Source organism: Phyllostomus hastatus, unplaced genomic scaffold (genome assembly GCF_019186645.2).
Source record: "Phyllostomus hastatus isolate PE091 unplaced genomic scaffold, TTU_PhHast_1.1 phas_contig_65, whole genome shotgun sequence".
Lineage (NCBI taxonomy): Eukaryota > Metazoa > Chordata > Mammalia > Chiroptera > Phyllostomidae > Phyllostomus > Phyllostomus hastatus.
In genome coordinates this window covers 11,010,551-11,036,478 of record NW_025333932.1, presented here as the reverse complement: position 1 = coordinate 11,036,478, position 25,928 = coordinate 11,010,551, and the positions used below count along the sequence as shown (strand labels likewise).

The 25,928-nt window shown below is 35.6% G+C and overlaps 1 pseudogene; it reads right to left on the bottom strand.

Annotated features, from left to right (window-relative positions):
* Nucleotides 1-12,486: 12,486 nt before the first annotated feature.
* On the bottom strand, nucleotides 12,487-14,630 carry LOC123825790 (annotated as a pseudogene).
* Nucleotides 14,631-25,928: the final 11,298 nt, after the last annotated feature.

Here is a 25,928-nt window from a genome sequence, read left to right as displayed (position 1 = left end):
ACATCAATGTGAGGTTGCTGAGGGTCATGGCCTACAACCCAGACATGTATCCTGACTGGGAATCGAATCTGCGACACTTTGGTTCACAGCCCATGCTCAATTCACTGAGCTATGCCAGCCAGGGCTTATTCTCAGTTTTTCTTTAAAGGATTTTACTGATTTATTTTTTTAGACAGGGGAAGGGAGGGAAAGAAGGAGAGAAACACCAATGTGTGGTTGCCTCTCACACACCCCCAACTAGGTACCTGGCCCGCAACCCAAGCATGACCCCTGACTAAGAATCAAACCAGTGACTTTTTGGTTCACAGACCAACCCTCAATCCACTGAGCCACATCAGCCAGGACCCAGTTTTAGCTTCTTGAGGAAATCCCATACTGTTTTCCACAGTGGCTGCACCAGTCTGTTGGGAACCGCCCTGACTGGTATCAGAAGCTGAAACCCCCGCCTAGGCTAAGGCTAAGGGAACGTCCTTGGAACCATAAGCCAGCAAGGAGACAAAAGCTTATCTCCCTGGCAGGAATGCTGCTTCTGCTGGTTTATTCATAACTGAACCCCAAAAAGCTTGGTCAGTTAGCCAAAGACGGGTAAGATTCCCCACAGGGGGAATGACCTAAGACAGGCACGATCACTTTGGGAGGCCCCCCAAAAGAAGGACTTGGGGGGCTGCAGCAAAAGGGGGTGATGGACCCTGGCTCCTCTGCTTTGACATAGCCTGAGTTCTCTGTGTCTGGGAGAAAACCTCCTTGTCTCTTGGTTGCCTTAGTTCCCTTGCTCCACCTAAGACTGAAACAATGACAGGGTGGTGCAGCTCTGTGCTGAAAAGGGCAGATTCCCCGGGTGATGAGGCCTAAGAAAGAATATGTAAATTACTGTGAAACCTTCGTTGTTTAGAATGCTCTCAGTTGAATGAGAGGGGTCCAAGGAGGAAGTTATGTTCCTCAAAATCTTACAGCTCTTTGACCCCGACTCAAAATAGACCGGCAGAGTTCCTTGTTTTCTATAGTTCCTTACTTCCCCCTAATGAGTACTGTACTTTACCTGAATTATTATGCAAAATGAGCCCAATAAAAGCAGGTACGGACTGTAAATCGGAGCACTCCCCACTAGGGGGGTGTGGCTATTTCGTCCCTACTTCCCCACAGACGGGCCATCCGCAGTGTTCCGTGGTCACTGCTGGCCGGTGACCCACGCACATCACCAGTCTGCATTTCCACCAACAATGTACTAGGGTTCTCTATTCTCCACATCCTTGTCAGCACTTACTGTTTATTGATTTGTTAATGATGATCATTCTCACTGGTGTGAAGTGGTATTGCACTGTGGTTTTAATTTGCATCTCTCTGACGGCTACTGATGCTGAACAACCTTTCATACATTTCTGGGCCCTCTCTATATCCTCCTTGAAGAAGTGTCTGTTCAGGTCCTTTGCCCATTTTTTAATTGGATTATTTGTCTTCCTGGAGTGGAGTTGTGTGAGTTCTTTACATATTTTAGGGATCAAACCCTCGTCCAAGGTATCATTGGCAAACATATTTCACAATATAGTTGGTTCCCTTTTCATTTTGCTGATGTTTTCTTTAGCCTCAATTCCACTGTTAGGATTATATCATAAGAATCCAGCAACACCAACTCAAAAAAGCCTATGCACGCCAATGTTCATAGCAGCAAAATTTATGCTAGCCAAGTACTGGAAACAACTTAAATGCCCACCAGTAATTGAATGGATAAAAAACTATGGTACATTTACATGATGGAATACTACATAGCAGAAAGAAAGAAGGAACTCCTACCCTTTTTGAAAATATCAATGGATCTGGAGAGCATTATACTAAGTGAAATAAGCCAGGCCATGAGGGACAAATACCATATGATCTCACTTATAAGTGGAACCTAATCAACATAACAAACAAGCAAGCAAAATAGAACCAGAGACACTGAAATAAAGAACAAACTGACAATAACCAGAGGGGAAGGGGGAGCAGGGAAATGGAAAAAAGAAAAGTAAGGGGAGCCGAGAAACATGACAAAGACAAAAGGGGTATAATTGAGGGTGGGAGGTAGGAGGTTTGGGTGGATGGGGCGAGGGAAAGTGGTTACAGAAAAATGAAGACCACTGTATTTGAACAATGATAAAACAAGAGTTAAAAAAAGAACATAAAAATACATTAAAAAAATTAAAACCAAAAATTTTATCTTGGAAATATATATCACCTATATGTTAAATTATTATCTGGCAAAATAAATTTTAAAGCAAAGATAATAACTAAGCATAGATAATGTCCTTTTATAATGAATAAGAAAAAAATTATTCATAAATTATAATAATTTTAAGTGTTTATGCATCCAATAATAGACTAAGAAAAGAACAAATACTACATGATCTAACTATATGATGTACCTAAAATAGTCAAACATATAAGCAGGACATAGAATGATGAGTGCAAAGGGAAGGTAAAGGAGAAAGTAATAAGATGGTAGTTAATGTTATAAAGTAACAAATACATAAATGGATAAGCTCTATACATCTGCAGTACAACATAGTGCCTGTAATTACCAATATGGTATTATGCACTTAAAAATTATTTAAAGGTTAAGCCCTGGCTGGCGTAGCTCAGTGGATTGACCGCGGACCAGGAACCAAAGTGTCCCACGTTCAATTTCCAGCCGGGGTACATGCCTGGGTTGCAGGCCACAGCCCACAGCAACTGCACATTGATGTTTCTCTCTCTCTCTCTGTCTATCTCCCTCCCTTCCCCTCTAAAAATAAACAAATAAAATCTTAAAAAAAAACCCTAATATCCCCTTTCTAAACATTAAAATTAGTGGTTCTTCCCACAACAGACAAACAAACAAACAATTATAAAGTACCCTGGCTGGTGTGGCTCAGTGAACTGAGTGCCAACCTGCAAACCAAAGGGTCGCTGGTTGGATTCCTAGTCAGGGTTCATATCTGGGCTGCGGACCAGGTCCCCAGTAGAGGGTATGCAAGGGGCAACTGCACATTGATGACTCTCTCCTTCTCTTTCTCCCTCCCTTTAGCTCTCTAAAAATAAATAAAGAAATACAATTTAAAAAAAACATAAAATTACACAGGGAAATTTTGGGAGGTGATTGTTCTGTTCATTACCTTTATTGTGGTAATGGTATCACATGTGCATAAACATATCCAAACATACCAAATTATATACATTAAGTATGTGCAGATTTTATATATAAATTATATTTCAATGAACTGGAAAAATTACTCATAAAGATTTAAAGCCAGTGTTTCACTTCAGGCAAGTGTTAAAATACAGGAAAAAAGAAACAGCATTGGATAGGTTTCTAGTGAGACAGAGGCCCAGTGAGCCTGAAGCAAGTTCTAGTGGAGCAAAGAGACATTGAGAAAGAAATGCAGAACAGCTGACATTTTTATGAAAAGGGACTCTCCTTCCAAACAATAATATCCCTTCATCCCTCCATCCCTCCATCCCTCCTCTCCAAATTCAGTCATCAATACCTCTCAATATGAAAGGTAAGTTCTAGTGTGTACGTAAATATGTATCTTTTTACTGTATGTTTCAGTTCCTTTCAGTTAAATTTTTGTTTACATTTCATATCTTTTTTTTGTTTTTAAAGTCCTTATTTATAGATTAAACAGTACATTGGACATGTACTGTATATAAAAAGAGTAAAACAGAATTATTTGAGGATCTGGAACCAATTGATTCAATTTATTTCTAATTTGAAAAAAAATGATTCAGTTTTCAAACAAATCACTTCTTTTTTTTTTGTTCATTTCTTTGCTTTTTTTAAATTGTTGTTCAGGAACACTTGTTTCCATTTCCTCACCACCATTCTCCCATGCCACACCCACCACTACTTTCCACCCTCAATCATACCATCTTTGGCTTTGTCCATGGGTCCTTTATAAATGTTCTTTGGAAACCCTTATCTTTTTTTTCTCTGTTATCCCCCTCCTCTCTCCCCTCTGGTTACTGTCAGTTTGTTGTTTATTTTAATGTCTCTGGTTCTATTTTGCTTGCTTGTTTGTTTTGTTAAGTTCAACTTCTAGGTAAAATTATATGACATTTGTATTTCACCACCAGACTTATTACATTTAGAATAATTCTCTCCAGTTCCACCCATTCTGTTGCAAATTGTAGGAGTTCCTTCTTTCTTTCTGCTGTATAGTATTCCATTGTTTAAAGGTACCATAGTTTTTTCATCAAGTAATAGACTGATGGGCACTTAGGTTTCTTCCAACACTTGGCTATTGTGAATTGTGCTGCTGTGAACATTGGGGTGCATAGGTTCTATTAAATTGGTATTTTAGGATTCTTAGAGTATAATCCCAGCAGTGGAACTGCCAAGTCAAGAGGCTGTTCCATTTTTAGTTTTCTGAGGAGATTTCATACTGTTTTCTACAGTGGCTATTCCCACCAACAGTAAACTATGGTTCCATTTTTTCCATAACCTCACCAGCACTTGTTGTTTGTTGATTTGTTTACAATGGCCATTCTGACCATCTCACTGGTATCTCATTGTGGTTTCAATTTGCATCTCACTGATGGCTACTGATGCTGAGCATCCTTTCATATGTCTCTGCACCTTCTGTATGTCCTCCTTCAAAAAGTGTCTATTCCAGACCATTTCCCATTATTTAATTGGATTGTTTGCCTTCCTGGTGTGCTGCCATGTGACTTCCTTATGTATTTTGAAGATCAAACCCTTGTCCAAAGTACCATTGGTGAACATATTTCACAATATGGTAGGTTTCCTTTTCATTTTGCTGGTGTTTTCTTTAGCCATGCAGAAGCTTTTTATTTTGATGAGATCCCATTTTTTTTACTCTTTCTTTTATGTCCCTTGCTCTAAGAGACATATTGGTGAAAATATTGTTGTGTAGAATATCTGAGATTTCCTTGCCTTTTTGTTCTCCTCTAAGACTTTTATGGTATCATGAATTATATTTAAGTCTTTTGTCCATCTTGAGTTTATTTTTGTGTATGGTGTATGTTGGTGGTCAAGTTTCATTTTCTTGCATATAGCTATCCAGATCTCCCTACACCATTTGTTGAAAAGGCTACTTTAATTCCATTTTATGATCCTGCCCTTTTTGTTAAATATTAATAGACCAGAGAGGCATGAGTTTATTCTTGGACTCTATCCTGTTCCAAGTGTTGATCTATGTGTTTGTTATTATGCTAGCACCAGTCTGTTTTCATTACAGTGGCTTGTAATATAGTTTGATATCAGCTATTGTGATTCCTCCTTTGTTCTTATTTCTCAAATTGGTGCAACTATTCAAGATCATTTATGGCTGCACATAAGTTTTTGAAATGTCTGTACTATATCTGTGAAATAAATATGTCATTGGAATTTTAATAGGAATTGCACTGAATCTATACATTGCTTTGGGTAGTATGGACATTTTGATGATATGAATTCTTCCAATCTATGAACATGGTATATGCTTCCAATTATTTGTGTTTTCCTCAATTTCTTTCTTCAGTGTTCTGTAGTTTTCTGAGTACAGGACTTTTACCTCCTAGGTTAACTTTATTCCCAGGTACTTTATTTTCTTGATGCTACAAGAAGTAGGATTTCTTCCCTATTTTCTGTTTGCGACGCTCTGTTGTTGGTGTGTAAAAATGGCTTCAGTTTCTGAATATTGACTTTGTAATCTGCTATTTTACAAAATTCACTTATTAGGCTGAGTAGTTTTCTGATGGAGTCTACAGAGTTTTCTATGTACACTCTTATGTCATCTGCAAACAATGACAGTTTTGCTTCCTCCTTTCCATTTTGGATGCCTCTTATTTCCCTTTCTTGTCTGATTGCTGTGGCTAGGACTTCCAATACTGTGTCAAATAGAAGTGGTAAAAAAAAAACCATCCTTGTCTTTTTCCTGATCTTAGTGGGAAAATTTTTAGTTTTTGCCTATTGAGTGTGATGTAGGCCATAGATTTCTCATACATGACTTTTATTATGTTGAAATATGCTAACTCCACTCCAACTTTGCTGAGTGTTTTTATCATAAACTGGTGACAAAAGCTTTTTTTATCTTAAGTGGGTATCTTATCAAGTGCTTTATCCACATCTATTGATATGATCATATGATTTTTTTGCCTTTCCTTTTGCTTGTGTGATGTATTCTGTGTGCTGATGTATGAATATTATATCATCCTTGCATCTTTTGGATGAATATCACTTGCGCACAGTGTATGACCTTCTTAATGTATTGCTGGATGCAGTTTGCCAATATTTTTTGAGGATTTTAGCATCTATATTCATTAGCAATATTGGCTTGTAGTTTTCTTTCTTTGTTGTGTCTTCTTCTGGTTTGGTGATTAGTATTATGCTAGCTTCAAAAAAAAAGAGTTTGGGAGTCTTCTATCATTCTGGATTTTTTGGAAGAGTCTGAGAAGCATAGGTATTAGCTCTATCTTAAATATTTTATAAAATTCTCCCATGAAACTGCCTGGTCCAGGCTTTTTTTTTTTTTTGCTGGGAGTTTTAAGAGTACAGCTTTGATTTCTCCAACTCCCTATTTGTCTGTTCAGGCTTTTTGCTTCTGCTTCATTTAGTTTTGAAAGATTATATTTTCTAGAAATTTGTCCATTTCACCTAGGTTTTCAAATTCCTTGGCATATACTACTTCATAGTAATTTCTTACAATCCTTTGTATCTCTATTGTAGTTGTAATCTCTCCTCTTTCATTTTTTGATCGTGCTTATTTGGGTCCTGTCTCTTTTTTTCATGATGAGTCTGCTTAAAGGCTTGTCAATTTTGTTTATCTCTTCAGAGAAACAGCTCCTGGATTCATTGATCCTTGGAATTGTTTTGTTTTTTGTTTTTCTTTTCAGTCTCTATGTCATTTAATTCTGCTTTGCTCTTATTTCCTTCCTTCTACTCATTCTAGGCTTTGTTTTTTGTTGTTCCTCCCATTCTTGTAGATGTAGGGTTATGTTGTTTATTTGAAAATTTTCTATCTTTTTATGTAGGCCTGTAGTGCTATGAACTTCTGTCTTGAGAATACTTTTGCTGTGCCCCATGGATTTGGACTATTGTGTGGTTATTTTCTTTTTTTTCTCTCAAATATTTTGATTTCTTCCTGAATCTCAATCTTGACCCACTCATTGTTTAATAGCATGATATTCAATTTCCATGAATTTGAATATTTTTTACTTTTATCCTTAAGGTTGGTTTCTTGTTTCAGGCCCTTGTGGTCAGAGAAAATGCTTGATATGATTTCAATTTTCTTGAAATTGTTGTGGCTTGTTTTGTATCTTATCATGTGATCTATCTTTGTAAATGTTCCATGTGCATTCTAGAAGAATGTGCATTTTACTTCTTTGACGTGGAAGATTCTCTCTCTATATATATATCACTTAAATCCATTTAATCTAGAGCAATGTTCAATGCCACAATATCCTTGTTGATATTTTGATTAGAAGATCTGTCCGTTTTTGACAGTGGGGTATTAAAATCCCCTAATATAAGTGCGTTACTCTTATAATGTTTGATAAATTCTTGATAATTTCTTCCCTTGAGGATCCTGAAGTGTCTTTCTGTATCTCTTTATGGCTTTGATTTTTGAAGTCTATTTTGTCTGATGTAAGTATTGGTATAGCCGCTTTTTTCCCCTGTCCATTTGCATGGAATGTTTTCTTCCAACACTTTACTCTCAGTCTGTGTATGTCTTTTGTTCTGATGTGGGTTTTTTTGTGGCCAGCATATATGTGGGTCCTATTTTGTTAACCATTCAGGTACCCTATGTCTTTTGTTTGGAGCCTTTAATCTATTTAAATTTAAGGTTATTATTGATAGGTACTTACTCATTTCTTCCACCTTTGTACTGGTGTTCATTTGTCTCTAACTCTTTTTCTTCCTCTTCTTGAAGCAGTCCCTTTCACACATCATGAAGTGCCATTTGGTGTTTATTCTTTTAGCCTTCTTTTGTCTGGGATACTCCTTATTTTGTCTTCCATTTTATTGATAATCTTACTTGTTAGCAGGCCTTTGCTTTTCATTACTTGAAATATCTCTTTTCTTTTTTATTTTATAGCATATTTATAATATATATATATATTTTTTCTTTTCATTCCCTTTGGGTTGCAGTGTTCCTGTGAGAAATTAGATGCTAACCTTGTTGGAGTTCCCTTGTGTTTTACTTTCTATTTCTGCCTTGCTGCCTTTAAGATTCTATCTTTGTCATTAAAATTTGGCATTTTCAGTAGGCCTCTTTGGGTTCATCTTAATTGGAACCTTCTGTCCTTCCTGAACTTGCACAACTTTTCCCTTCTCCAAGTTAGGAAAGTTTTTTGGCATTATTTTTCAAACAGGTTTTATATCTCCTGCTCCTTTCCTTGTCCTTCTGGTATTCCTATGTTTCAAATGTTGTGTTTCATGCTGTCCTACATCCCTTAAGCTATCTTCATATTTTTTAGTATTTTTCATACATCTGCTGTACCTGGATATTTCTTTCTACCTTGTTTCCCAGATCACTAATTCTATCCTGTGCTTCATCTAGCCTGTTTGTAATTACTTCTAGTACTTTTTTTTTAAATTTCAGATATTGTATTCTTCATTTATTTCTGGTCTTTGTTTATAGTTTCTATTTGTTTTTTTTTTCATACTGTTGTGATTCCCAGTCAGTTCCTATAATTGTCTGTGAGTTCCTTGAGAATCTTTATAACCATTCTTTTGAATTTTATATCTCATAGTTTGCTTGCCTCCATTTCATTTATCTTTTTTACTGGGGAAATTTCCATTGCTTTTGATTGTGGTTTTTTTTTTGTCTCCCCATTTCAGATGTATCTTTTTGTTTGTTTATGTGATTCCAGGTACTCTGCTTTACCAGCTTTCTCATAGGGGGAACTTCTGTGGTAGGGGTTTGGGAGTCAGTGGTATCAACTCTTTCATCTCCTTGTTCAAATGTTCTAGTGTTTCCCTTTCTTCTGTTTGTGTGGGCTCTCTTGTTGCAATTGGGCTTTCCCTGTTGGTGGTTTCTTTATTGCTGAATTCTCCCTTCCAGTGGGTTTACTGGTATTCATAACTCTCACTTTGTCTTGTATGCTATCATGCAGGTGTTTCTTAACAAAGTAGTATTACAAAACAATAAAACCTATGCCAGCAAAAAGAACCCCCCACCACATCAGCAGTCTTAACTGCAATTAAACTGAGATTCATAAAAGTGAAGAGGGATTGCAGATACTATAAGATATGATAATGTGAATGAGATGACTAAAAGAGGGAGAAGTGTTGTTGTGTTGTAAGAGGGATGAGAATTGATAAGAGTTGGAATAGAACCAAGGCAAAGAAATGGAGAGAACAAAATTGACAATGTAAGTAAAACAGGAAAGGATGATGGAAACAATGGAGTAAGAAGAGGACAGAATGTACTATGAGGTTTGAAGTAAAATTGAAAGGGTACTTAGCTAACAAGAGCAAAATTGCAAAAAAAAAAAAATAGCAGGGTTGATAGCAACAGCAGCTGAATGAACTTTAATAAAGATGGGGTAGGAATAAGAGTATTGTAGAAAACTGAAAAATGAATATGAGATGTCTACAGTAAAGAAAAATGATTCAGAGAGGATGAGGGAAGCAAACTAATATGAGCAAGGAGTAAATCCCAGGTTGAGAGAGGGGAGAGCAGTGAAATAAAATTCTTCACTCAACTCATCAGGGCAAAGGGGAAGGAAAAATGGAGTAGAACAGGAGGAGAGTATTCTATGGTATTTAAAGTACAAACAAGTAGTGAACAAATAGGAAATCTTTTGGAGAAGTACAGCAATAATCATGATATTTCACCCAACTATCCACTGTTTATAAAAGGTGAAAAAGGAATAAAATTTTTATTAGAAGGGGGGGAAATAGCCGACTTAATAAACAAGAGTGTATGTGCAGGATTAGATGGAGGAGAAGTAGAGAAAGGGATAGAAACTTGACGTAGTGTGAGAGAAAATAAAGTTAACCACAACATGATGAAACTCAAGAAGTTGGTGAAATGGATTAAGAACAGGGAAGGGTGCTATATAGGATTTGGAATACCAATAGTATGATAAGAAATATATAATCTTATAAAAATAATAAAAATTAAAAGACCAAGAGTAATGTATTATTTGGAATATGAGTGAAATGAAAGATGAAAAGTTAAAATGCATATGAAAGGGAGATTACAAAAACAAAACAAATAAAAAACTAAATAAATAGAAAGAAGAGAAATAACAAAAAATGCAAGTTTTGAAGGACAGTGAACTGAAATTTGTTTCAGCAGTTGGAATTCAATTTCTGACTTCTTTCTGGATCAGTCTTGTGATTTCTCACAGATTCAGATCTCATTTTCTTACTATTGGAAAAAAAGAAAGAAATGCCACCTGCTTATTTTAAACCTGCCAAGCTGGTTTGCAGGTCTTCAGAGATCTTGCAGGCAGAGGCGGGCTGAGTTCCATTTTTTCCCTTCCTGTGGTTCTGCAAGGATGGGGGTTCAGTCTGTTCTGCAAAAATCAGAGGTGTCCAGTTTACAGCCCATGGCCTCAGAGTACTGTGTAGCCAGCACTGTCCATTCTGCACATTTGCACCAAGCTGGTGCTGATAATCCACCTTGTTTTGAAACTCTGTGATCAGTCCATGAGGAGCACTGAGTGGGAACAAATCTTGCCCCAACCTCCCTCTTTGTTAGCCCTGCCATTGTGCCAGAGAGGTCCTTTCACAGTAGCTAAGGGCCTTTATTGAGTAAATTCCCCTTGGTTGCAGCTGGCCATTCCTAACAAGTGCCCAGCTTTCCACATGTTCCAACTCTCTGACCAGTTCAGAGTCTAGCTGGGTCATGGCCAGTCCTAGCCTATCTCTTTTCCAAGCCCCAGGTATCACCTGACTCCCCAATTTTTCTGATACTGTCTCAGCCAGCAACTGCTGCCCCAGCTGGTGTACACTGACAGCTGTGTCACTTACTGCATTTTTATTCCTCCCAGTGACTTTATGAATCCAGGTCTCTCCTGGCACAGGTCTGGGATTTTCTGGGTAGGGAGAGAGCCTCTAGGTTACTATCACTCACCCAGCTCTCCTCCAATTCTCCAGCAGCAGCTGTGGTCTTGTTACAGAACAAAGGGGCCAAAGGGGGTGATGATACACTATTACCAAAAGGACCCCCCACAGCTTCGATTGTCTGTCGCCAATAGGAAAGATGTCTCTCAATGCCAGAGATTTGTGAAAAGGAAAGGAAATGTTTATTTAATGCTATACAGCCTCAAAGGAGTGACCTAACCTCTTCATTAAAATATCAAAGTCCTTTAGGATACCCACAGATGCCCACAGTGCTTCCTTCTCCCCCTGCCCTAATTCGGGGTACCATAACTCAGTAAAAGAAGCAAATGTCTGTGATTCAGGCTCCCAGTACCATCAGCTGTGTCACCATCCAGGCAGGATGTCTGATTAATCCAAAACCATGTGGCACCTTCTCATGGCCTACTTGCAAGAGTTCTTTCACCCTTCTTCCAGGCAAAGTCTCTCCTGCTTCCCAGGCTATGTGACCAAAGGAAGCATCCAAAAGCCACGTGGTCTTCTTCTACCAAAGCTACAGGGGTCCCCACTCTGGCCCAAACCATATGGTTCTTCTCTCCACTAAAGCTGCAGGGGTCGCCATTCTGCCAAAGCCGAGTGGCAGTTCTCTGCTAAAGCTATATGGTGATTTCCTCTCACAGCGCTGTGGGAGTCTCTATGCTGGCCAAAGTCATGTGATTTCTCCTTAATGGCTTCTGTGTCTGGGTTTAAATCCCTGCACCGATATTCTTCTATACCCCACTTCTGACTCCTCCTACAATCAGTTACACCTGCCAGCATTTCTGTATTATTCCCAGTTTACCGGGCTGCCAGTATGAGTCTGGGCAGGAGTGGCCCCACATCATGGAGCCAATCTTCTTCAAGCTCTCACACATGTGCTGTGACTCGGGGGACCTGCACCCCAGTTACATCTTGGGTGGGAAGTCCCTTCCATACCCCTGGCTCTAGGCATAGCCACAGCTATTTAACATATCTATGCAACCACTTAAAGGTTATAGATATATTAAGTTACCATGCCATGGATTATCTGCAAAGCTGTGGCTGCACAAAACAGCTCTGCATGTTCCTGCTCCATGTGTCCCTTCCCTCAATTCACACCTGAGTGGGGAGGGGGGAGGATATCTTATATGTCTTTATAATATTTCCTAGACACCTTGAGTTCTGGACCCCATTCCAAATCCTTATTTGGGGTCTCCCTCTTGGCTGTACCCTGTATTAGTCTCTGGCACAAGGCCCAGGGACCTTCCCATTGGCCTACAAAATCTCCTTAGCACCCATCTTTTTAAGTGTCCCCTGTACCCTTTAGCTTAGAAACTTCATATTGGCTGGTATTCTGTTGGCTATTCACTCTGTTCTTATAAGATCTGCTAAGTGTCCCAGTTGGGTGCATGAGCAAGTGGGCATGAGCATGAGCAGTATGTCACTGCCATCTTCCTACTTTACAAGCAAATTACTTCTTGAAGAGTGTTCTGCAGTGAATTAAGTTTGAGAACCAAAGTTCCATTGTATTCTAAATCCTTTGTTGTCATTTCAACAATCTTCACAGCATCATCACTGGGAGTAAACTGCAACTCAAGAAACCCCTTTCTTTGATCATCCATAAGAGGCAACTCTTCATCCATTAAAGTTTTATCATGAGGGTGCAGCAATTCAGTCCCATTATCCAGCTCCACTTCTAATTCTAGTTCTGTTACTAGAATCAGTCCAGACACTAGTTCAGTCATTAATTCTGTTAACAGTTCTGTTGTCATTTCTACCTCATCAACAATTTACTTCATCCACTGAAGTCTTGAGTCCCTCAAAGTCACCCATGATGGTTGGATCAATTTCCAATGTCTTATTAATGTTGATATTTTGGCATTTTTCCACATATAATGAATGTTCTTAATAGAATCCAGAATGGTGGATTATTTCCAGAAGATTTTGTTGATTTTACCCAGATCCAGTAGAAGAATCACTATCTATGGCAGCTATAGCCTTACTGTATTTCTTAAATAATAAGACTTGAAATTTTAAATTACTCCTTCATCCATGGGCTGCAGGATGGATGCTGTATTGGCAGGCAAGAAAACAGCATTAATCTCATTGCATATCTCCATCAGAGATATTGGGGTGACCAGACATATTGTCAATGAGAAATTATATATTGAAAAGAATATATTCTTTTTCTGAGTAACATGTCTTGACAGTAGGCTTAAAATATTCAGTAAGCCATGTTGTAAACAGATGTGCTGTTATTCAGGCTCTGTTGTCCCATAAATAGAGCATAGGCAGAGTCAATTTAGCCAAATTCTTAGGGCCCTAAGATTTTCAGAATAGTAAATGAGCACTGGTTTTGAATTAAAGTCACTAGTTACATTAACCCCTAATGAGAGAGTAAACCTGTCCTTTTTTTCCCCAAGGGCTTAATATCCAAAATTTATTTTTCTAAGAACTTATAACAATATGGAAGAATGTTAGAGGGAGGGAATAAAGGGCAGAGGGGAATAAAAGGGAGAAAAAAATGATCAACTATAATAGCATAATCAATAAAATACATTTAAAAATACATTTGCTCTTTAAAAAGTCAACTCCTTTTAAAACAAACTATTTTTGTATTATGTATACACGTTCTTTATTAAATACTTTTGAATTTTACTGTTGTTCTAGTACAGTTTTCTGCCTATTTCCCCCACCCCTCCCCACCACCCCAGCCATCCCCACCTCCCTTTCCTGTTTCCATCTCCACTTTTAAGCTCTGAAACCAGGCATTGACTTCTCTCTAGATATGGAAGCACTAGATGGTATATTTTTCCAGTATAAGGATGTTTTGTCAGCACTAAAAATTTGTTATCCAGTTGAAAATCTTTATTAATTATCTTTTGTAATGGTACAACCCTTCTTTTGTATTCAATATCATTTGTATTAGTTTCAAGTGTATAGCATAGTGGTTAGACAATCATGTACTTTTCAAAGTATCTCCCCCTGGTATTTTCATTCCTCACCTGATACCATATATAGTTATTGTAACATTTTTACTATATTTTATATGCTGTACTTTACATGCCTATGACAATTTTGAATTCATAATTACCTGAGCTATATCTTCTGGATAACTTTCAGCAGTTTTTGCATCAGCACTTGCTGCTTCACCTTGTACTTTGATGCTAAAGAGAGGCCTTCTTTCCTTAAACCTCATGAACCAAACTCTGCTAGCTTAAAACTTTCTTTCTCTAGCTTTCTTTCCTCACTCAGTCTTCATATCATTGAACAGTTATGGCCTTTCTCTGGATTAAATTTTGGCTTAAGGGAATGCTGTAGCTCTTTTTTATTTTATCCAGACCACTAAACTTTCTCCAGATCAGCAATAAGGCTGTTTTGCTTTTTTATCATTGGTGTGCTTATGGAGTGGAACTTTTAATTTCCTTCAATAATTTTTCATTTGTATTTACAACATAGCTACCTGTTGGTTTGTCACAAGAGGCTTAGCTTTGAACTTGTCTTGGCTTTCAACATGCCCTCCTCACTAAGCTTACTCATTTATAACTTATGACTTAAAGTGAGAAGTGCAATTCTTCCTTTTACTTGAACATTCAGAGGCCATTGTAGAATTATTAAATAGACTGATTTCAATATTGTTGTATCTCAGAAATAGACAGGCTTGAGGAGAGGGTGGGAAATGGGAACAGCAAGTCAGTAAGGCAGTCAGAACTCATACAACATTTATTGATTGTTTGCCATCTTATTCTGGAATGGTTTGTGGTACCCTAAAAGAATTACAATAGTAACATCAAAGATAAATGATTACATGTCATCATAACAAACAATGAAAAAAATTGAAATGTTGAGAATTACCAAAATGTGACACAAAGACATGAAATGAGCAAATGGACTTGCTCAATGTGGGGTTGCCACAAACCTTCAATTTGTAAAACATTTATTATCTCTGAAGTGTAATAAAGTGAAACAGAATGGGGTATTTCTGTATCTGAAAAAGGGGAATCCAGGCAGAGAGAGTATTAACTGAAAAGTTTCTGGACTGCAATGCATTGGAAGAATTGCATGGAAGCCAGAAGGACTGTGGCAAAGGACCAAGGGTACTTAGTGTCCAGATCCTGCCAGGATATGAGCCCAGTAAAGAAAAGGACTGCTGTTCTAAGTGTGATGGGAAGTCACTGATGGGCTTTAGTTAGAAAAAACCATGAAATCTGATTTCATGGATAAGGAGGCCAAATGAATAAGAATATTTGTGTACAAGTTTATTTGTGTACAATTACGTCTGCTTAAGTAATAAGCATCATTGTACTGGGATGATGCAAATAACTTGTTAAAATGTTGTGGCCTGAAGGAATAGGCTTAGGGCAATTTACCCGGCTCTGTTACAGGCATCTATCTAGAGAGAGAAAGTAATTAAAAGGAAAACAGGATATAAATGAGATTAAATCTTTTTCCTGGCAGCAGAGTAGGTGGAACTTTTTTTTTGTCAAAATGAGGTTATATTGATAAATACTGAGATTGACACTGACTAGGTTATTGATTAAATGTACAAGCAATAAGTTCAAGCTAGTAAGAACAGTATCTAAGTAAGTCACATATAATGTTTAAGATTAATTTAAAAATGTTATTAAAAGAATATTTCTATACAGAATTGGTACACATTTAAAACACATATTAAGATAGCAAATTATTTTAATTAAAACATAACAATTTTAGCCCTGGCTGGCATAGTTCAGTGGATTGAGCGCAGGCTGGGAACCAAAGTGTCCCAGGTTCGATTCCCAGCCAGGCTACATTCCTGGGTTGCAGGCCATAACCCCCAGCAACTGCACATTGATGTTTCTCTCTCTCTCTCTCTCTCTATTTCCCTCCCTTCCCTCTCTAAAAATAAATAAATAAAATATTAAAAAAAAAACATAACAATTTTAGACTCCTAGATTTCCCAAATGAGTTGGTCATCTAAGATTGTACTTTACATGCCTAACCAGCAGCTCTACTCTAATTCAACATTCACCATAACTTTTATTTAGTATGTTGACAAAACACATCTATTTTTAAATTATTTTGATAACAGTATTATTTTATTTGATTTTTTACTATATATTTGCAAATTCTGACTCCTCTGCTTTAGATGTTCTTTGTTTAACTCCTAATAATTTTTGAAGATGTAGCTTATTACTTCTGAAGAGCGTTTCCTGATATTATCTATGACTTATCTATTTCTTTTGATATATTTACATTTAATAAAATCTCTACCATTACTTTTTTAATGAATACTTAAAGTAATGTAATTATTTTATATGCCACAAACTACCTCTGCCCATACTTACTCAGAAAATTTGTCAGGTATACAGAATTAGAAATGCAGACTAAAAATGGCTAAAATTGGCAGATAATTAAATGTATTACATGTGAATCTTTTCTATTAAGTGCTGTCTTGTATAATATAATAATTCATTGGGTACCTAATATTTGTATCATTTTAAAGGTTAAATCTAGGATACTTATACTGTGCCTTCTGGAAGACAACTTCAGAAAACAAGTGAAAACTTATATTTAGAGTTTGGCAGTAGAAGTCGTCATAGACATTATCTAGTAACAATTTTCATTTATTAGGTAAACCATCCAGACTTGAGATGTTAAGTGACTTTGCCAACATTGCACAACTGTTGTCTTAGACTCAGCAAAAGAACCTGGTTTACCTGCCTTATATTCTACCTCTGTTTTATTTCTTTTACTAACTATATATCACACTTATTAAAACCTCATATTTCAATAATTTTATTCTCAAATGTTAGTGGAAATAAATTTTTGTAATAGTTTCCATAGAAATGTCAAATTTAATAAAACATTCAATGAATAACCAATCTATTTTCCAGTTTGAAGAAAGGTTGCATTTATTTCTAAGGGTACATCAAACTTGACAATAGACATATTTCCTGCAGTTGAAGAGCTAAAAGTAAGGTTAATTTTTTTAAAAAAGAACTTGAAACATTCTGCTAAGTAATAAAAAGGCAAAGAAGAAAATACCCAATAAAGAACAAAGACTAACTTTCATCAGCTCTCACAGAAACTCACATCAGTGTGTGCGTTATAAATATCTTATAAATGTTAATAACCTTATACCAATTATTGTCTTATTCTCAAAATTGCATTTCTTGTTGCCAAGTGGACATATTTGTGTATGTTTAAAGTTTATTTCATTCATTCCTAGGAAGGTTAAAACAGAAAGGAAAATTTGTTTCTTCTAAAGACTGAAGGGTCTATTACTGAAAACAGAAAATATAAGAATGATTTTATTGCATATTTTCTCATGTGAGTGTTATTTAAGTGTATGTTTATTACTATGAGTGAGGATAGTATGCAAGGAAAATGTGAGATCCTACATATGCCAAGAAAATTAATTCTACATACCACTCTCTGATTCCAAAGGCAATGCTATGCAGACAATAATAAGATCAGTGGTTGCCAGAGGTTAGAAGAGAAGGATGAACAGGCAAAGCACTGAATATTTTTAGGGCAGTAAAACTACTCTACATGATACTATAATGTTGGGTATATTTCATTATATATTTGTCCAAACTCATAGAAAATATGCCACCAGGAGTGAAACCTAATGTAAATTATGGACTTTAATAGGTAATGTTGTGTCATTGTAAGTTCATCATTTGTAAGAAATGTACCATTTTAGAGAGATGTCAATAATGGAGAACCTGTTTACCTGTGTTGGGGGTATGGAATATAGACTCTCTGTACCTTCTGCTCAATTTTGCTGGGAACCTAAAACTACTCTAAAAAAATGTCTCATTAAAAAAAAAGACACAAGCTAGGTGGCTCAGTTGGTTGGACCATCATCTTGTACACCAAAAAGGTTGTAGGTTTGATTCCAAGTCAGGGCACTTACCTAGGTTTCAGGTTCGATCCCCTGGTCAGGGTGCATAAGGGAGGCAAACAATTGATGTTCTTTCTCACATTGATGTTCCTCTCTCTCTCTCTCTCTCTGTAAAATCAATAAACACATTTTTTTAAAAAAGGAAAGGAGAGCATAAGTTAAGAGATGCCTGAATGTAAAATGAAGGAATTACTATTTCTAATTCATAAATGTATACAAACATTTGCACACACACCACATAGCAAAGATTTGTGCTAAGATCCCAACAAAATGTGCAACCATATCCGGGTAAATCCAGAAGTCTCAGCTCACTGAGACAAATAATTTTTAAATTTTTATCCAAGAGTAAGTTGTTCATAAAGAAATTTAATTTTAGAGTTATACTACTGCCAGTCAGGTTAATAGTCAAGCAACAAAAACCATTTGGATTATTTTAGAACATTGTATATAAACCATTCTCTAGAAAATGAGGAGAAGGGATAAAGATTACATATATTAAAGACCAAATGATTGATAAAAAATTCTTTGTATCCAGTAAGGTTTGGTGTGAGGAAAGGAAGCAGCCTTGTGAAAACCAAATGAATTTCAAATTAGGTTGGAACACAAGCCTAGATACCCATGAAGAAATCTGATGAAAAAATTGAAGAATCTAGGGAGGATATTAACAAATATTTCTTATCTCATATATTTCATTTTCCTGGTAGCACAATATGAGGGTAAATTTTATGTGTCAGGTTTACCAGGTAGTTGGTTAAAACATAATTTTTCTGTATCTGTGAAGGTGTTTCTGGAAGACATTTACATTTGACTCTGTAGACTGAATAGATGATCACCCTCACTAATGTGGGTGAGCATTATCCAATGCCTGAGGGCCTGAATAGAACAAAATGTGCAGGAACTGCAACCTTGTTCTCTTTGTTTGAGCAAGGACATTCATCTTCTCTTGCCTCAGATATCAGTGCTCCTGGTTTTTGGGCCTTGGACCTAAACTGGACTCAAATACCACAAGTTTCTTGGGTCTCCATCTTGCAGACAGAAGATTATGGGACTTCTGGTTCCACATAATTGTGTGATATAATTTCTATAACTTAATTACTCTTTATAATTATATAATTTTATTTATCATCTATATCTATCTATATCTATATCTTTCAATCATAGAAATAATTCAATTATCATATAATAAAGTTTAATAGTTGAAATAATATGTATTGCTTTAAATAATTTTAGTAAATAAAACAATTTTACCTGTCAAAAGAAAAAACAATTTTGATAATAAATTGAATCCAAATTCAAGCACACTAGATATTGAGTTCCAAACTGTAATTTTCCAAATATAGTTATTGGTCCAGCAGACAATTTTAAACTTATGGTGATTTAATTTGGAAGTAAGAAAAGATAATTTCACTTATAATTTCTCATTTTCTGCAAAATAAAATGTTCCTGACAATAATCATTCTGCTCGTTAAAAGAAAATTACTATGCTAGAGATGCCAGCTTGAATATCATGAAATTTAAGTAGGGCTTTTATTATGTAAAACATAGAATATTTAATTATTGTAGTTATTATAATTTCTAAACTCATGTGGAAGTTGATAGGTTATAAAACAAAGAGGAAAATGATTTAACTGAATTAATTTAACACATCTAATTTTCTCTAGTATAATGTAATTGTAGTTTTAGTTTCTATATTCCTCTTAAATATCTATAACTGCAAAAATTAAGAGTTCACATTAAAATCTTTTTTAGGTAAAGAGAATCATTTTTTCTTTGTCATCATGTGAATATCATTTTCTCATCACACCTTCAAAATAGACCTCATGTTCCTCTGAAGCCTATTAACTGATTGTCGTGAATTACCTCTACCCAACAAATAACCACAAATCAAATCAGCAATTGCCAAGTAGCAGTCTGCCGTTTTCTTCCTTGTCCTCACCACCTTCAGAGGAGTCACTGGAAAAGGGAGCTTAATGTACTCTTTATATTTGTCCATCTCCCTGTAGTGCCTAAACAACTGATTTAAATAAATTTAATACACTAAACTGCTTTTTTCTTTCTGTCTATAGGAAATGTTATAATTTATCATTATAAATGGTATAATGTTATAATTTATTTTATGTTTAATGTTTAAATTACAGTTGACATTCAATGTTATTTATTTTATTTATTTACTTATCTTTTTTATTGTTGCTCAAGTGCAGTTGTCTGCATTTTCCCCCACTGCTACCCCCTAATCCAGCCATACCCACTTTCCTCCCCTGATCTCACCCCCCACTTGGTTTTGTCCATGTGCCCTTTATAGTTGTCCCTGAAAATACTTTAAATGGAACCTAATCAACAAAATGAAAAGGCAAGCAAAATATAACCAGAGACATTGAAAATAAGAACAAACTGACATTGGCCAGAGGAGAGGTGGGAAAGGGATAATGGGGGGCAGAGGAAGGAGGAGTTTTCAGGGTTATAATCTTATGGAACTGCTGTTGCACATATGGTCTATTTTTTAATCAAAAAGTCATTATGTGGTACATGAGTGTAGAGGATTTTTAGTGGGAAGAGAGTCCTACATTTATGAAACAATAAATTTACACATAAATCATGAACTGAATGAAAGTTAGGACCAAATTTATTGTAAATTAATATGTTTATTTTTTGTATGTCATATAGGTTGCCTAATGGTTAGTGGCAATATTTGTGTTTACTGATGATGTAGCTGTAGAAAAATTATTTTATGTTATTGCTAATCTGTGGCCAATGGACTAGCAAAACCCTTTAACAAATATTAACATTTGTTACTTGTTAGGTATTCAATAAAGACACAAGTCAAAACAGAATGCTTGGCCTTAATAAGTTCAGATTATAATGATAGCAACTTTAATCAAAAAATCATGTTATATATTTAATTTAAAAATGACAACAGTTGTGAAAAATGCTGAAATAAGAAAACAAATAAGTCATGAATAGTAGAAGGAGTTTATGAGGAATGCCCATGAAGTAAATGATATTTGACTTGAAATTCTGAAAATTAGATACTGAAAACAAGTCATAGGACTTCAAAAGATGAGGTGGGACAGGAGTTAATGCATAGATTTTGAAGAACTATGATGCGAAAAAACTATGGTAGCTAAAATTCACAGACTGGAGTTAAGAATAACAATGTTTTCATAAACCTGAAAAAATGCACAAGGGTCTTGTGTTATACACCACAGTACTATTTTTTTAAATTATTAAAAGCAAATAAAAATAAAGAGTAGATTTTAAATAGAAAAGTAAAAACTAAAAGTGTGCTTTAGTAGCTTGTTCTTTAGGATCGAGAAGGAATTAGAAGAGTGGAAAAGTGTACTGATTTTACAGATTTATCAGAATCAGTCACTTTTTCCTGGTAAGATTTGAAATCCATTGTCTCACTTGGGAAAATATTAAACTGTGAAATCAAGTAACTTTGTTACTTTGTTGACCAAGTCAGACCAAGGCTAGTAAAAAAAACGGATATTCTTTCAGACTGACTATTAAATTTATCTTGTAAAAAATCTGTAATATTATTTTAAAGGTTTTAAAAGTTATTCAATGCTTATAGTAATTATTCTGTTTGGATTGCAGGAAACAGGAAGCCTCTACTGACATCACTGCCCACAAACATGTGACCATACTGAACACTTTCTGTGACAGGCAAGACTGGCTGACTTACAGAACCCCATGCTAATGCCAGGGCCTTCTGTTGGCTCATGTTAGTGCTGTTGGGAACTGAGAGAAATGTCCGTGATTGTGACTCTATTTGTAGCAGACTTAAAATTTCATAAGATTCTACCTCTGTCTGCTACATTAAACAATAATGAATTGAATTATGCCTGACAGCTGTTTCCATTTGTGTTACTTTTTCCTCACATAAAATAATAATAATTCATGTTGCTTCAGTAACATAAACTCTGTCTGATGATCAGCTCATTTTCTGTGAATAGGCATGGAGTCTGGAGAAATATTTATGATGGATTATATTTTTAAAAGCTACAGACATCAATAATATAAAAGTGTGGAGTCATCTACATTTATTTTTCTTCACTTCTAGTATACATTTATTCTAGCAAAGTTTTAAAGTGAGGAAGTATTCCTCAAGTTGTGATTTAATTACAAACATTATTGGGCTGCTTCTTAGTTTAATCTCTGAAATGAAATAATATAGTTTAGCTAATTTTTAAAATCTCCTGGAACAAACCTCCAATGATAACTAAATTTAATGAAATGGTTTTGCAAGGAAAATTTACCTTTAAAAGTTTTTCATTTCAATATTACTTTTCATTAAATAAGTAGGATTATTCAGTACTGAAAAATATTCTCATCCTTTTAGGTTTCTGTGTTATTATCAAATGTAAAGCGTTTTCTGTTAATTATATTTTCATTCCCAAGCATTTGAGAATATTTGGTTAAAATTCTTCAGCTTATTAAATAGCAGAGCTGCTGCCTTCTTTTGTATATTTCTTCTTAAATTATGTTTTACTGTTTATGCCTTTATAGTTGCCCAAATTTTCCCCCCCTTTTCCCCTCCTCCACCCATTCTCTAAACACCCTCAGGCAATCCCCACATCGTCATCCATGTCCAGGTGTCATGCATACATGTTTTTTGGCTACTATCTTCCCTATGCCATATTTGACATCCCCATGACTATTCTGTAACAGCATATTTGTGCTTCTTAATACCTTCTATATCTCTTTACAGAGAAAGAAATTTTACAATTAAGCATATTAGTAGTACATGGAGTACAAATATCTCTTCTATATCTTGTTTTCTTATCCTCTGGATATATACACAGCAATGGGATGCTGGATCATATGGTAGTTCTATTTTTTGGAGAAATGTCTGTATTTTTTCCCATAGTGTCTGAACCAATTTACACCACCAAAAACAGCTCTCAAGGGTTCCCTTTACTCCACATCCTTGACAGCATTTGTTGTCTTTGTCTTTTTTTGATAGCCATTCTAAGAGATGTGATGTGATATGGGGTTGGCCAAAAAGTTCATTTGTTTTTTTCTTAAGATGGCTCTAGTAGCGCTTAGTTGTCTTTAACTTCATTCAAAACAATTTTATTAGATTGTATTGTGACAGCTGTCACATTAATGTCAATTTAAAAAACATCAAAATTGATAAATTTTTGTATAATAATTTTAATATTGAAGATGGAAGAAAATACACATTTTTGGCATATTACTCTTTATTTCAAGAAAGATAAAAATGCAACTAAAACACACAAAAACACACACAAAATATTTGTGCAGTGTATGGAGAAGTTTCTCTGACTGAGTGGTTTGTGAAGTCTCATGCTATAGATTTCTTGCTTGGTGATGCTCCATGGTTGAGCAGACCAGTCAAAGTAGATAGTGATCAAATTGGGACATTATTTGAGAACAATGTCCCTTGTCCCATGAGGGAGATTTCAGCATACTCAAGTATCCAAATCAATAAAGTTATTGGTGAAAATGAAAAATGTGTTTTATTTTGCAGAAAAAAACATACAGACTTTGTTGGCCAATCAAGTGTCTCATTGTAGTTTTTATTTGCATTTCCCTAATGACTAGTAATGTTGAGTATATTTTGACATACCTGTTGACCATTTAGATATCTTTTTTGGAAAATGTTTAGTTCCTCAGTCCAATTTCGTATTGAATTGTTTGTATCTTTGTTATTGAGTTGTATGAGTTCCTCATGTATTTTGAATATTATCCCTTATCAAATATATGGTTTAAAAATATTTTTTCCCATTCTGTAGGGTGTCCTTTCATTTTGTTGATTCTTTTGCTGTGCAGATTAGGCCTTTTCATTTAATGTAGTCCCAATTGTTGATTTTGCTTTTGCTGCTTGTACTTTTGGTGCCACATCCAAAATAAAATTCCCAAGACCAATTGTATTTTGTAAGGAGCTTCTTTCCTACTATTATTTCTGAGTTTCACAGGAAAGGCCTTATATTTAAGTCCTTATTTTATTTTTAGTTAATTTCTGTGAGTTGTGTGAGATAGAAGTTCAATCGTCATAATCCAGTTTTCCCTTTGTGTGCTCTTGGTTCCATTGTCAAATACTAAGTGCAAGTGTGGATTTTTGCCCCCCCCCTTCCCTCTCTATTTTGTTCTATTGATCTATGTTTCTCTTTTATTCCATTCTTATTTACTAAAGCTTTTTAGAATGCTTTGAAATTAAGAGATATGATGCCTCTCACTTTCATTCTAAAGATTACTGATCTTTTTGAGATCTTTTCTGGTTCCCTACAAATCTTAGGATTTCTTTTTTCTATTTCTGGATAGTGACATTAGAATTTTGATAGGGATTGTATTGAATCTGTAGATGGATTTGGGTAGTATGTACAGTTTAGCATATACTTCTTCTGATCTGTGATCATTCGATACCTTCCCATTGGTTTGCACCCTGTTCAATTCCTTTCATCAAATTCTTAGCATTCTCATGTTTATTGTTTATGATCTTGAAAATGGGATGTTTTCTTTAGTTCTTATTCAGATATTTTGTTGTTGGTATAGAGAAAGTCATTTCATTTCCATGTTTATTTTACAGATGGCAATATTATTAAATTTATTAATTAGTTCTAACAGTTTTATTGCTTGCGTTTTTATGATTTTCTATATATAACTCATATCAACTACAAGTAATAAATATTTTATTTTATTTTAATTTAATTAATTTATGTGATGTTTATTGTTCAAGTATAGTTGTCTCCATTTTCACTCCACCACACCCACCCCTCACCACAGATCCCTGCCTCCCATTCTCAATCCTGTCCCCTTTGGCTTTGTCCATATGTCCCTTATACATGTTCCTTGATGGCCCTTCTTCTATTATCCCCTATTATCCTTCTTGCCCCTCCTTTCTGGTTACTGTCAATTTGTTCACTATTTTGATGTCTTTGGTTGTATTTTGCTTGCTTGTTTGTTTTGTTGATTATGTTCCAGTTAAAGTTGAGATGATATGATATTTATCCCTCACAATCTGGCTTATTTCACTTAGCATAATGCTCTCCAGATCCATCCATGCTGTCCTGAAGACTAGGAGCTCCTTCTTTCTTTCTTTCTGCTACATGGTATTCCATTGTGTAAATGTAACACAGTGTTTTGATCCACACATTTACTGATGGGTACTTAGGCTGCTTCCAGAACTTGGCTATTGTAAGTTGTGCAGCTATGAACATTGGGGTGCATAGGTACTTTTGAATTGGTGTTTCAGGATCCTTAGGGTATAATCACAGCAGGGGATTGCTGGGTCAAAAAGCATTCCATTTTTAGTTTTCTGAGGAAATTCCATACTGTTTTCCACAGGGGCTGTAACAGTCTTCATTACCACCAACAGTGTACTAGGGTCCCCTTTTCTCCACAACCTCTCCAACACTTGTTGTTTGTTGATTTGTTTATGATGGTCATTCTGACTAGTGTGAAATGTTATCTTACTGTGGTTTTAATTTGCATATTCTGATAACTAGTGATGCTGAGCATCTTTTTCACATGTCTCCAGGCACTCTGGATGTCTTGTCCTCCTTAGAGAAGTGTCTGTTCAAGTACTTCATCCATTTTTCAGTTGGGTTGTTTGTCTTCCTAGAGTGGAGTCATTTGAATTCTTTATATACTTTGGAGATCATACCCTTGTCCCAAGTATCATTTACAAATATGTTTTCCCATACGATTGGTTCTCTTTTTGTTTTAATGTTGTTTCTGTTAGCCATGAAGAAGCTTTTTATTTTCATGAGATTCCATTTGTTGCTTCTATCCTTTATGTCCCTTGTTCTAGGGGACATATTGGTGAAAATACTGCTGCTGGAATATGTGAGATTTTCCTACCTATGTTCAACTCTAGGACTTTTATGGTGTCACAACTTGTATTTAAGTATTTTATCCACCTTGAATTTCTTTTTATGTATGGTGTAAGTTGTTGAGTTTCATTTTTTTTTTGCAGGTAGATATCCAGATGTCCCAAAACCATTTGCTAAAGAGGCTATTTTTATTCCATTACATGCTTCTTCCCCA